Below are 14312 nucleotides of genomic sequence, written 5' to 3' on the forward strand. Positions count from 1 at the left end.
TCATGATAGATTGCGGCCAATTACTGCACCAGGGTGGCCAACTCCTGTTCTGGTGAGGGAATGTGTTGCCGGAGGTGTTACCGGCATCAGGTCGCAGCCCAAACCTGTTTATGCAATTGCAAAATGGAATTGCATAAACAGGACTTACAACTGATTTTTTCGGATGATCAGTTGCAAGTCCAGCGTTGTGGTGTGTGCCTTCTTTGTTCTTGTCTTATGCCTGACTGCTGTGCCGGAGTACCCGGGTTCGAACCCGACCTCGGCGGCTGCGTTTCGATGGAGGCGAAACGAAGAGGCGTCCGTGTGCTGTGCGATGTAAGCGCACGGTAAAGATCCCCAGGTGGTCGAAATTGCTCCGTAGCCCTCCACTACGTTTCGTCTTTCTCTCATTCCACTTTCACTCACACCTTCCTCTCTTCCCTTGCGGCGCGGATGAGGCGTCCGCAGAATGTGTTGTGTTGTGGCTGTAGGAAGAAGGCAAAGAAAATACACGGGCCTGCTACTGGCTCTGTAGCTGAGCCACCTCCGCTGCCTCGTGCGGACAGAATAGAAAATAAAGAAGAAAGAAAAAAGAAGAGGGAGAGAAAGAGGCGCGCCGCAACAACGGCCTCGTCCACCACCACCACCAAAGCGGTGGCGGGTGCAATGACGGCCTACAACAGAAAAATTCGGTGGCTGGCTAGCCCCCGCCGCAAGCGGCGTTGACCTACCGTCCCAGCCCCGTAGGGCCAGGAACTACCACCCTCCTACCCTCCGCAGAAAACAAGTGAGACAGTTACCGTGTCTTTCCCTTCCTATAAATCAATCAGTTTTTTCCGCCGGACCCGACGCGCGCAACGTGAAACGAGAGCACACAACAGGTGGCGTATGTATCCAAGCTGCGAACGCTGTTCGGGCTGCGCAGGTGTGACGCCACTGAGCGCTCGCGCAGGCGTGGTTTCTCAACACGTGGCCCGTATCACGTAGGCCTTTTGCACGTGGTGAGGAGGTGGCCGCGTGTGTCAATCGCCGAAGTGATGACGAGCGGTTACGACTGCGCAGGCGGCAGGTGCACCGGGAAGGGGCAGGCCGCGGGGGTTTGTTTATCCATGTATTTACCCTCAAGGGCGCGGCTAATGGGCCGGAATATGGGGAGCCGGCGGGAATCGAAATGGTCACCCTGATAAACTAAGCGTAAGCGGGCGTTTTTTTTTTTGTCCTTTTTTTCCGGAGATAATTGAGATGAAATTTAATTAAAGACACGCTGTCAGTGCTCTTGTAGCTTGAATGTACTAAGCGGGCATAACGATTTTCGATAGTTTTGACTTTGGCGGTTTGTTCGCCTGTAGATGTTCCGATAATTGCGCGGCCTGCTTTGCAATAGAGACAGAGGAAAATACTTTGTTCAAGCTCAAATGACGACGTTTTAAAAGATTATCCGCTAATAGGAATAGCGCTAGAGGGACGGTAAAGAGCTGCAGCTGGTGAAGTCAGGAAAAGCGGCGGCAAGGCTGCGTCGCACTGTGTGGACACCTTGGCCGGTATTCTCTGTATCAGCCGTTGCGCCGACTACACGATACGGGTGGTAACAGGGGTTCAGCGTCTGCGTTACCCAATTTGGATGAGTCGGTCTGTCGTTCCTAACCCTAACGGCACCGCCAGGGAAGGACTGAACGAGCGATGAAAGAAGGGAAAAAAAAAAAAAAAAGGGTTAATGAAAACCAAATCGCGAGAAGCATTGTAGCTGCTGCAGCTATAGTGCCTACAGTGAAATGAGGAATGTCACTCGCGCATTGCAGATTGCACGGCGCTGCACCCTGCACTTTTCAGTTTCGAACGCGTTCGTGATGACAAATATCAGGGCGTCGGTCGTTAAACTTTCCGCGGCGTTCAGACGCGCGTTTCCAATCGTACAATCATGTGTGGTTGCCATGCGGCCGCTTACGTGCGCGTCGCGAAGTGTTCGGCGATTGCCATCGGCAGCTGTCTTCGCGACGGCTGACCTTTTTCCCCTTTAGTTTACTTTGATAGTTTTTTTTTATTTTCGTTTGCCACTCTCTTAACTTCGACGCAGCGATACGTTCGGAGCACTGCATTATGCAAAGAGGCGAGTGCATCGCGCGTTGTGAAATGCCGCCGATAGCAGCGCCACTACCAAACTGTGCACAGCGCGTCGGCTATATTAATTTTCTGGCCTTACTGCAGCAGCTGCGGTACATGTTCGTCTTAGTGAGCCGTGGTACATCGTTTACTGGGCTTTAATCTTCGCAAGAAAGGTCAGCGCCTCGGATTCGACTTCTAATCTCTCTCTTTCTGTATCTCTTTTATTTTTTTCAAGGGGGGGGGGGGGGGGTGAGGGAGGGGGCCAGGGATCTGCGCGTGAACGCATCGCCTAAACCTTCCCTTCTCTGTTAACTGAGCGTAATGGCGGAAGCTTGCTTTAAGGTAGGGCATGTTGAGGGGCAGTGCAGCAAGCCATGGAAAGCAAAAATGACGGACAGTGTTGACGGAGTCGTGAAGAAGAGATCATGGGACCGTAGTACGTTACAATCGTATCACAAAAGTCTCACAAATTTGTCGCTAACCCATCACATAGCCTCCCTCCTGTTGGTCTGTTTTGACCGGCGGTCATGTCTACCAATAGCAGCAGAGGCTAATAGACAGGTTTGTGGCAGGTTTTGCGATGTGGTCCGTCGCGTAAATCGGCCCCAGGGGCCGTATTCCATATATTCCATAAGCGTCTGTTTCGTATTCATTTGGTCCTTAGCTGTTGCTCGGTGACGAAGCCTTGGCTTTCAAGCATCGGTGAGATGCTGCCAGACGATTGGCTCATTAGCGGGCCGCATCTCAGCATTGGTTGCATGACGCAACCAGTGCTTAGGTAATAGCTGTTGCGTTCTGCAAAACACGATGGTTATCGCCGACGGCGGGCGGGGCCCGCTTTCGTGTGGCTTCTCTGATTGGGCCGGCCGGCACTCGCTGCTTTCGTCTGATGCGGTCGGAATGTTGACGTGAGACGAAACGGAAATTGTCGGCTTTATGGAATACGGCCTTCAGTCAGGGTAGTTAGCAAACTGGAGATGGGACGGGCCTTTCAGCGTTCTCGGCATGTCCCAGGTTCTTAGCGCGGTGACAGAAGAGATTAAAGGTCCACCAAGGACAAAACAGAAGCCTGTAGCCTCCTGGTTATTACTTGGTCTTAATCGTGGAGAGGCCCGCGCCCTTTCGTCGATAACGATGTTTTTATTACCCAGGTGAAAACCCTCAAAAGAATTGAGCGTGTCGTTATCATTTGCCAGATCGGAGATCGATGTCGTATGTACCACAAAGTCACCACTGTGGTGGAATTTGGGGGAGTTTTGGAGATTTCCCCGTCATCCAAGCCGCTGCCCCTGATCGTGAGTTCAGCGCTCGAACCACTGTTGACTCCGTGTCTTTGTTTCCTCTCGTTACGGAATCATTATAGATTTTAAAATTAAACTTTGCTTCGTGTTTCCTTTCGTCACCAACGTGGAGGCCAACATGGAGGTGTCCGAGACGACATGCAAATAGAAGAAAATGGCTTTCGTGGACGAGCATCCGTAGATTGCAAAATATTGCGTGCCACTGTCAGCTTTAGTACGTAGTACTTCGCGTGTAGTATTTCGCTCGGTTGAAAGCGAACGCGAGCGTATCCCGGCCTGCATTGCGGAAGGAGACCGCATGCAGCCTTCCGCGTGTGTGTGCTCAAGCGTAACCACAACTCCGGTATAAACCGCGCTCTCGCGTGAGTGCGATAAACGACGCCTGTTGTACAGAAATTTACCGCGGGGGAGTATAGTCGGAGGCATGCTGTGCTGTTTAGATTGCCCGCTTGTTGCGCTCCGAATATTTCCGTATTCGGAACGCAATTTTCATGCAGCGTGTTTGTCAGCGATTGAAACCACAACCGAGGTCTATTGTCCGTTGAGGCCTTTTGTTGGCGGCGCCTATTACGGGCAGGAATCTGGCGCGAACGAACCGATGCCGCGAACTCATGTATATAGAGCACGCGCTGGACAACTAAGAGATTGACAAATTGACATTCACCACATTACTGGTCGTATCGGTGGTGGTACATGGGTGGAGTGGTTAGCCTCTCTTTACGAAACGCGCGGCATGCGAGACGGGGCGCTTTTGATCTTTGCTTCATGGAAATAACACTGTTGCACGCCGATATATAACGCGAAACAAGACAATGATAAGCACACAAAGATACCGGCGAGAAGTGTAGGCCTGTGAGGGGGGGGGGGAGGGGGTAGTTTATTAAAGTTTTTCTTTTCAAATAATCCAGATTTCACAAAGCCTGGATGAAGGTATTAAAGGGAAGCTGAAATGCTTTTTTGACAATTTCCCGAGATGCGCGCATTAGAATATGTGGAAGTTGTAGACTAAGCTCATGAAATGGTTTCGCGCTACCATATAGTTATGACGTAATCTATAATTGCGACAATTCTCAGGCTTCTCTTCGCAGCATTGCAGCAGTGTGGTGGAACTAGACAGTGACGTGACATTTAGAGTTTCAATATATTTCTCCCAATTCTTTCTGCGAGTCACCCGATGCCGCCAAACGACGCTTCGCGACCTTTACCTTTGTTAGCATTGGTCTTCTTCCTTAGAGCATACTTTTTCGGCGTTGGAAATGCATCATCTCTAGAGATGACGTCATCGCTGGTGTCCCCACTTGTCACCGTGTAGAAGCCTGAATGCCGAAATATTATTGGTTAGCGATTACGTCGTGAATATAAATGCTAGCGCAAATCGGCTTGGCATGAATTAACCTTAGCCTTCACACATTCGACTCCTTTAATTTATTTGAATTCTAAAAATCTATTCAGTTTCCCTTTAAGCAAGGCGTTGACTAGACCATTGTTCAACGGGAGAGTCGAGCTATAGTTTCTTCGCGTATACCCGCGGAGATCTTTACGTTATAACGAGGCTTCGCTATATCTCGGTGCGGTCGGGTATAGATCTGCGCAGCTTTGTGATGCGATGCAGATTCGAAGCTGTGCCGTACCATTCCGTTTCCCGAAACCTGTAGCACTTCGCCTTGCAATTATTCTGATATAATAACTCCTCCAGTCATCGATTAAGAGTTACACGCGTTGTGAGAAGCAAAACGTTTCGAGTATGTCTGTGCATACATAAAAAAAAAAAAAGGAAACGCACTTGAATTGAGCGAACACTCATTTGCTCGCTTACCTTGTGTACATTTTGGAGTTCAGTAACACGCTCGGTTGGACATTATTTTTAGAATGAAAACAAGCGTTTTTCTGGTCTTATGTTGTACGTCGCAATGTACACGTTACTTCATTGTTAGAGTACGTGTTTCAAACATACGTGTAATAAAGACTAAAATATATTTCAAGCATTCTTCTCACGTTCGCTGGCACCTTGGTGAATTTTTGGGTAAACGGAACGGCGCAGACTTGCCATCCCCTCTTGTGGCTGTATTATTTTTGCCCCCTAGCATATACATGGCTGTTGAAACCGTAATGGACCAGCTCGAGCAACAACGTTTGCTGTGAAACAGCGTAACAATAAGGCACATGTGCAGCTTGCGGATGGTATGTCATCGAGCAAGTGTTATACCAAGAGAGCGCGTTTGAGCACATGCGCTAACAGCAAACTGCTCGAGAAACTTTGTGTCGCGACCTTCAGTGCTCCTTGTAGTGAGCTTCTTTTTCTTTTCTTTCTGGGGCCCAGCAACAACGTCACAGTTCTTGCGCAGTGACTGCGAGGAGTACGCCAGTGCTGAAAGCGGGCGCTTGCAATACGTCAGTGACGAAGGTACTATACACAGAGACGAGACCGCGAGTTGCATTATGCAAGCCGTCATGGCTATTCGTATTCTCGTAGGGTGTTATTCTCGTATTGAAAATATTGAAACATATTGAAACATACTGAAAATGTTTTCTGGGGGCCAAGGGCCGAAAAATATTAAGCGAGAATGAAAAAAAAAGTAAACGAAGGAAGGAAAATGAAACTTAATAGAAATCTTAAATTCAACCAGAACGCCTCGTTCCGAGACCACGTGATCCCCTTGTTTGTGAAAATGAAAAACTGTACATGCTTCCTTATACCCTGAGAGCCAGAAGGAAGCCATGCGCTTCACGATTCCTAGAATAAGTTACTGGAAGGGTACAACGCTTACTGCCACAAAGTTACTGGAAGGGTACAATGCTTACTGCCACAAAGTTACTGGAAGGGTACAACGCTTACTGCCACAAAGTTACTGGAAGGGTACAACGCTCACTGCCACATTAACTTGTTCTCAAAAGAAATGTAGACGCGAAGATGGAAGGGAGAGCGGGTTGCCTGGCGCCTCGCACTTGAAGGCATCTTATGGCAGTCCGAAGTGCATCAGATTACGGGGCTGCAACGCCTCTTTTCATACCTACAAAGATCCCGTACCGTCGTAGACAAGGCCTGTTAGTTGATTTCACTTGGGAAATGAGCCCTATAGACTCATGTAGCTGACGCCTGCTTTCGGGCACCCCGCCGGGGTGGCGCTCGATTACTGTTCCCAAGGATGCGGGATCGAATCGCGACCTCGGCGGCCGTTTTTCGATGGAGGCAAAAAGCAAAGCGCCCGTTTGCTGTGCGTTGTCAGTGCACGTTAAAGAACCCCAGGTGGTCGGAAGTTCCGGAGTCCTCCACTACAGCGTCTCTCATAGCCTGAGTTGCTTTGGGACGTTAAACCCCACAAACCAACCAGCCTGCTTTCGGAACGAAAGCCGAAATTTCGAGAGTCGGCGGGCTGCGTGCTTGAAAAGTTGAGACCCCTCCAGGAAGTTCCAGCCTCTTCCCTTTATTATTACATTTAGGATCAAATATGAGAGAATCGTTTCACACTTCAGCCCCGCTTTCAGCGTTGAATGAATGGGCAGCTCTGTTTTGATTGCTTTTTATTCCGCGCTCGTGTCAACCGCTATACGGCGAGAAACCGAGAAGCTCGGTATCTCGCTATCAGCGTCTCGTGAAGTGGCGCTGACGCTTGCGATCCGGGAATATCATGCAGGTGTAGGTCTCAGCGTGCCCAAGGGGCCAACTGCGCAGAATTATAGTGTTTCCGAGACGTCACCATCCATCACCGCTCGATGATACGCGACAGATGTGTGCTACTTCATGCGCCAAGCAGCGTAGGCGATTACATCGTCGACGCCAGGGAAATTGCTCGGCATGTGCGCCTTTTCACACAATGCCGCGGGAGTCGTGGGGAGAAGGACGGGGGAAGAGGCAGTGACGTCACGTTCGGCGCTTTGTAGGCACGCGCTTGTGGAGCTGTGGAGAACCCACTGACAAGGCTGCTGCCTGCGGTTGCTGCGGCGCTTGTTTGAAAACGTGTGCTCCGACAGGCATGTGTGCACCGATCGCATGCACGATTCCGCGAACTGAAACAATCGGAGGTGCGGTTTAGAGGTCGATCGGGTCGTCGGCGTACGCCCGGAGGAGAACTGCGCTGAACTGGAGTTGACGATTCGATTTCAGTGGTGCGTAGGGAACCTGACAATAATGATGTACTCCAATCGGCGATCCGGGGCAATTTTCGCGCTCCTCTAGAACCGAAGAGCAAGTTTCACTTGGAATCTTATCCCTAGTTCAGATTCGACCACAACCGTATTGTCCCCGTTGCTTTCTCAGACATATCTTGCTCCATCCGGGACCCGTAAAGCTCCTCCAAATCGCCGATTGGAATTAGCCGTAAAAGTTTTCTGCTCGGAGCAGAGAAAATGTCGACAGGAGAGTAGGAAAAATTTGTGCCTGTTATGCGCGGAGAATAACGCGACGGTTACTCGGGTGGCACTGGAATTGATCCCCGTCCCTTCGGCACACGAGGTTCATCCTCGGACCGCCAGGTGGCTACAGCTGAGGCGGACTGAGGTTCCAAACCTTGCTTTTTTTACGTTGCTTTTTTATCGTTAGTACAGCTGCAGTCGTTACCTTGGCATCTGAACTATTTGCTTACCTAGAGAAAACCGGGGATTCGAGTGTGGTGTACGCAAACATTTTGTACACGCGTAAATTTAAAATTTCATCTTTATTGAAGCGCGTCGTAGTGTCCCTTATAAAACTCTCCTTTTAATTACACCAAATAACGAAACAAGCGAAGTACTGCTTATATAAAAAAATTGTTCGGCAAATTTTTTACGACTCGTACAAACATTCGCAGAGATATTAAGTATGCTGAGTCAGAAAACAAACGAATAAAACGTGCCAAATATATTTTTACGCCCTTAGCGTCGCGACCGAGACGTTCTAGCCGATTCAGTACGCTAGGTACACACGGCCAGCGAGAACGACACAGGTGCCACCAGACAAGGGTCGAACTGGCGCGCACACTTTTTCTTCCTCTTCCTTCTTTCGTCTTCCGTGCTCTGTTTGAGAACAAGTCCGTAATATGTTTTATGCGTTGCTATGTCGGAAAGCGGCATCAAAAATTACAGATCTGCTCCTACTAAAGTTCTGAACGAGCAAAAGGAAATATAAATTGCTGCCGTGAAGCCCTGCTGTTTACTCCGTAATGCATTGCCGAAGTCTATTCCGGGCCGTTTTAGAAACATCTTGATTCGCTACACCGCTGGTGGCACGGAATCGTTCGGAGTAGGTCCGGTGCCTTCAAAAAGGCAACGGTAGTCAACCTCCTCGGCAACGGCGAAAGCAAGAGCTACAGACAGACAGGGTTGTCCACTTCTAGCTATAACACGGTGACTTACGGCGCCTCGATGCGCACGCCCCCTCCCGGCGCTCGCGTCGGGTGCGCGCGCATCGAGACACCCCACGGTTATGCCATCATACTACGGTCACGGCTACGAAAGCGCCATTGCATCAGCGCCGGCCACGCAATGCAGCCAAGTGGCAGGCAAAGCGAAGCATCACTGCCTAGCCCCTTTGCGGATACATGTACTATATCGCTTTGTTTCGACATGCGCCTGCATCAGATGCCGTGTTTCTTTAAAGCAGTGACAGTGTTATAGCGAAAAGTGGACGACCCTGGACATCTGTCGGCAGGTCGAACTGAAATTGGAGTGGACGTTGTTTTATACACAGAACTGTGATCTGTAAACGTTCAGTGACGATGCAGCGGAATTATACGAGAGGGGCACTGTCGTTTTTGATCAGGAAACTTTATGAATGGCTGACGAAGAAACCAGACGCGACTGCGCAGTGCAATCTTTTGCACCAGATGGTGGTGCGTGTCCAGAAGTGTGCCTTACGGCACGTAATTGGCCATTTTACGCCGCTGTCCAAACTCAATGATTTGAATAGGACGGGCAGAAGAGTTAACGGGGCAAGGGCAAGGGATGAATCTATTTTGAGTGTGCCTGGCGTCTTTGTGAGTGTTCCGAAAGCTACATAGCTACGGAACAACGACCTCCCTCATTACATTCGTGTAGCTTCCTGGCGCTGAACCTCGTGCTTCTAATATTCGTGTAGCTTCCTGGCGTTGAACCTCGTGCTTCTGATTGGTTCAAGCCCGGCCAAGCCTCCGCGCAGCGTTCGGTGTGTTTGAGTCAGTGACTATGAGGGTGCACGGAGCGTAGCTCCTCAGAAACGAAGAAAATAGGAAGAAAAGAAAATGGGGGGGGGGGGGGGGGGTTAAAGTGTTCAATTACGTGCTCTGGGTTGTGACGCCGCGAGTGAAAAATGTTTGCGTCGGCACGCCGCGACGGCGTCATCGCGCGCGTTCGCCGGGCGAGACGCGGTCGCGGCCTTCGGGCGTCCTGTTTTCTCCCTGCCCTCCCCTCCTCCCTTCTGGTTATTTCCTGCTCTCTCTTTCGTTCGCTCTCTTTCTCTTGTCTTCGCGCGTCTTCCTTCGGGCCCCGCTGTAACAGCAACCCCACGCAGGATATGCAAAGCGGCAGCGACCGCGCTGACGTCACGGAGGCTCTGGGAGCGCACCTGAGAGCGGTAATTTTCGGACGCTGTTTGTTACAAATCGGCGCTGTCGGATCCTGGCTTTGTAGCTTCGTTTGTTGTTTTTTCTGCGCCCTTTCTTTCTTACCCTGACGCTTTGCCTAATTCATTTCACTTTGCTTTTTTTTTTCTTTATGTGTACTGCTTCACATAAATACGAGAAAAAGAAAAGCTCGGTGCGCGTCTGGCGTCTTTCCAATCGTGCACAGACAAAAGGCGTTACTGCTTGCCTCGTGCTCCATATATTCTGTTTTGCATGTTCTTTGCTTTGTCAGTGTCGTCTGTTGGGTAGCGCAACTAAAAAAATGGAAACAGATAAAGTACGCGGTTAGCTAGAACTGCGAAGTGACCTTAAATTGGAGCCGGCGCATGTGAACAACCTCTGCGTATTGTTTTCCTTTCGTTTCTTTTTTAACGCGAATGGTCATCTGAAGGGAACAGCGGCAATGAGAAAGCGTTAAAAGTGGAACTCTGACGTCTGAGTGAGTGAGTGAGAAGACCTTATAGTTCGCGTGACGCACGCCGACAGTTTGAAGCGTTCTGTCTCTACGCGCGCTCCTCGAATCTTGCAAGCTACGAAGCCACAGAGATAGCTTGTGCATAATTTTGGGTTTACCAAATGTTCCCCTTTCTTAAATCCAAATTGTTGCTTTTTTGATCGTCGCGTGTCTGCAGGTTATCCGCTAAAGATTGCTGCTTTGAAGATCCATTTTTACTTTTATTTTTTTCCTTAGTCTTTTCGTTCTTGATAGCCCTCCCTCATGGCGATTTCTACTGGTCGTGGCGGAGCAGTTTTTCTTGCTCCGCAATAAAGATTTCGAATTCTGCTGGTCGTTCGGAGCAACTCGTGTCGCAGCGTGGCGCGCTAGCTCGATCTGCCTGCAAGAACCGAATCTCGCCAGTACATCTAGCACTTTTAGTCGGTGATGTCGTCATTTCCGGAAGTTGCGGAGTGTGGGAGGGATTAGGGTTGCTGTTTTTAGTGGTTTCAGAAATATTGGCGTCCGCATGGTTCTTTTTTTTTTTTTTTTCTAGCGCGCATATATCGAACTCACTTCCGGAACCAGTTCAGCACCATTTCCGGCGTGCGTTCTGCATGCTCCTCGTCCTCGACTTCCGCAGAGCGTCTGCCACGGTTGGCTGGTGCGAAGTTGAAGGAAGTGGAGGTTCCCAGTGGAGAAATGGGAAGGGGAGAGAGCGGGAGGCTCAGTAGCTTGGGGGAGGACGGGTTACCAGTGCGAAGGATTGCGTATTCGGAGGGCGGTTGCCATGGAAACAAGCACGGAAGTGCATGTTACCATGCAAGGAGGAGGTCCAAGCGAAAGCCGTGGAGTGGGGAGGAAACGCTAACCGGCGCTTGCAAGCAGACTTAGTGCAAATGCTAGTGCTTTAAGCAATCCTCGAAAAGAAGTTCACTCCGCAGTAGTCATTACAGTCTTGGGCAAATCCGGAATAACCTCGGGCTGTCTGACTTTGCTAGAAAAAAAAAAAAGAAGTCAAACAGAACGTGTCTGTGAAAAGCTTTGGTTGCGTTCGCGTTGCACACGCATACATACAATGATTTTATTTTCTTCCACATTCTGTTGTACAGTTCGCTGCGGCGTTATTCACTGTTGAGCGTCGAACTTTTCTTTTTTGAAGCTTCTCACCGCCGCACAACTATACTACAGGCTCGCACTGTAGGTTGTGCACAACCTGCAGTGCGAGCCTGTAGGTTGTGCACACCCTTTTCTTGCACGTAGTCCGAGTCAGCCGTGTGACAGGATATATGGGCGAAAAAGGGGGCAACTATTAACATTCAGCAGAAGGGGGGGGGGGGGGGGGAATGGCATTCCCAGAACGGGGATTCGCCTTAAAAGAGTAGATGCACCAAAACTTTTATGCTTTTTTTTTTTAACACTGCGAAAAATAGTCATGTATGAATGACGACGTGTAATTTACCTTGACAAGCTATAAATATTTATTCAATTTTTTTTGTGCACGCTTTACTAATAATTTGTGCGGATTCAAATGACTGAATTCGCGGCCATGTCGCAGTTTTGGTACGTCTCACCGTTTGACATCGGTGCCTCAATGACATTACAGCCGTCACAAACCGATGCGCTGGGTAAAAATTTGATTTAAGAAATCATTTACCAGTTTTCGCGTAATTCAGTCGATATTCACGTTTAATGTGCCACGCATCAGTCCACAGACATAATACGCGAGAAAAGTTATTTGTGTCTGCTTTTTTAATACTTGTCGTTTAAAGCATAGTGATCTCGGTGTAGCGTCGTCGGAGGCGCTCGTGCATGGTACGAGCAGAAAGTAACGAAAAAGAATTAGAGATGCACCTCTACCGACTATCCAATTGTGGGATGGACTCAATATGGACGTTCGGCTTATGTTTCAAAGCAGTGTACATTTGGGAGATGGAAAACGATGGTGGGGGTGGAAGCGACCTTGTGGCCGCGCTGAAAAAAAAAATAAAAATAAAAACAAGAAAATAATATATATGTCCTTGGGCTATTCTCGGGATGATTTTGTAGATTATCGCCGTTAAAGGTGGATTCACACGACGGACCGAATAGCGAAGCGATCGGTCACGTGACCTCTGATCCGAGGTCCGTCCGTCCGCGGCGAGCATTCACACGGTGGGAGAGAATAGCAGACGACAGAGCGGACTTACTCTTTCTCCCAGGCACTGCGCGAGAGGAGAGCCTTGTTCTGGCGCGCTGTTATCGAGGGTAGCCTACCATGGACGATGCATGGACGGTGGGTGAATGCGCGGGTTGCGGCGGCCTACAGCTACTGCTGCTGCGCCGTTTTGCCAAAGTATTGTGGTGACTGTTTCGCTCGACGTGGTATACTACGCAGGCAGTTCTCTGCAGTGCAAACGATCGCGCTTACTCTATGAGAGCTGCATGAAAATACTGCTTTCAACCCTTGGAAGACGACCATTCGGACTGCTGCCCCTATGCTCCCGGTACGTGCCAAATGCCAAAACTTATGCAGCGTAACTGTAAGCGCGCCAAAACGCTTGAGGAAAGCGATGAATACATTCAAGCGACTGCTCTGTGCAGCCACAAAACTCACGCATTCGGTATCGCGCAGTGCAAGAGCCTGTCACTGTAAATTCTGTGAAAACCATGTACTGCGAATGAAGGCAAAAACAGGCTAGTTCGACTCCAATATAGAAACGACTGCCGTCAGTCGTCAGAAGCCGCTTCTCGCTTTCCTCCAGCGTTTTAGTGCAATGTATGTTACGTTGTCTATGCTTGGGCACCGGGAGCATAGCTGGAAAGCGTTCCGCGAGAGAAATAAATAAATAAAAAAATGTCTTGTCCGTGAAGGATCCGAATTGTGAAAAGGACTCTCGACCTTGTCGCGAATTGCTGCTCGCGGACTGAAGCGAAGCAGCGGAAATCACTGACGTAGGGCCACGTCACAGCGAATCGTGAGAGCGATTCGCGATTTGGTCCGCCGTGTGAATCCACCTTAATGGTTACCCTAGTTGATCGTCACTGCCGTATGCATTATTATGCTAAGCGCTCGGGATGCCCTTGGGTAGTGTCTCAGAAATGGCAATTTCTTTAATGATTTCCAAAAGATGCTTCCTTATCGCTTAATCAGATTGGTTGCGGCAGTAAAAGCGAATTAGCACCTTGAATATTTATTTAATGCTCGCCTTCACTTTGGTCGTATCCTTTCGTTTATATAAGGCTATGCGAAAAGCGCCAGAACCAACCCGTTTAGTGACGTACGTGGTTTCTCCGGTGCGACTTTGTACGCGTCGCGTTAATGTCCGAAGTTCAAGCGGTCCCTGAATGTAGATGTCGCGACGCTACCTTTGGGCAGCCCAGTCTAGACTGGGCTTTCCATTGGTATGCCTAAGCCTGAGGTTGTGCTGCCTTTTATTGACCAGCTAGGAGGCGTGAGTTTTTGCGCGCTTTGCGACCTCTGCACTCTCTAGCGGAGAAATACTGCACGGTATATGCGTCAGTACGGACGTTGTTGATGACCTCGAGTTTTTGTAAAGTGCGAGTCCTCGCTTTTTACTGCCGGGATGTATTGCGAGACCTGCCGAATGCACTGCGCTAGCGAAGCCGCTCCAGTGGAAGCGAGGAATAATTAACTGTTGACTGTTTAACGCTGCCTCGTTTCACTGTGGGATGCCGAGCAGAATCACGCTGTTTCAACCATAGCACTGAGTGCGCCTGTGGTTCCCGACGTGTTCACGCATTTCAGGCGCGGTTCACGGAAAGAGAGTAGCATGTATATACGTCGCAGAAATTTCATGTGCGTATTTGAACGCCATTTTGAATGTGACATTCGAGAAATGCTGCTAGCTATCCGTATACTGCACAGATTGTTGAGTCTGCGAATTTTCTTTGTTTTATACCGATACTCATGGTCAC

General features: G+C 49.4%; 1 protein-coding gene across 2 annotated transcripts in view; it reads left to right on the top strand.

The window, feature by feature from the left end:
- Positions 1-14312, top strand: part of shn (zinc finger protein schnurri) — a 95306-nt gene that overhangs the window by 6053 nt on the left and 74941 nt on the right. The window contains exon 1 of one of the 2 annotated variants that reach the window (XM_084591684.1): positions 2024-2255. The exons of the other annotated variant lie outside the window; for it this stretch is intronic. The gene's annotated coding sequence lies outside the window, so the exon portion shown is untranslated. Of the gene's footprint in view, positions 1-2023; positions 2256-14312 lie in introns of those variants that run through there. 2 annotated transcript variants of the gene reach the window in all.

Source organism: Amblyomma maculatum, chromosome 1 (genome assembly GCF_055883805.1).
Source record: "Amblyomma maculatum isolate TAMU_Amacu chromosome 1, ASM5588380v1, whole genome shotgun sequence".
Classification (NCBI taxonomy): Eukaryota; Metazoa; Arthropoda; class Arachnida; order Ixodida; family Ixodidae; genus Amblyomma; species Amblyomma maculatum.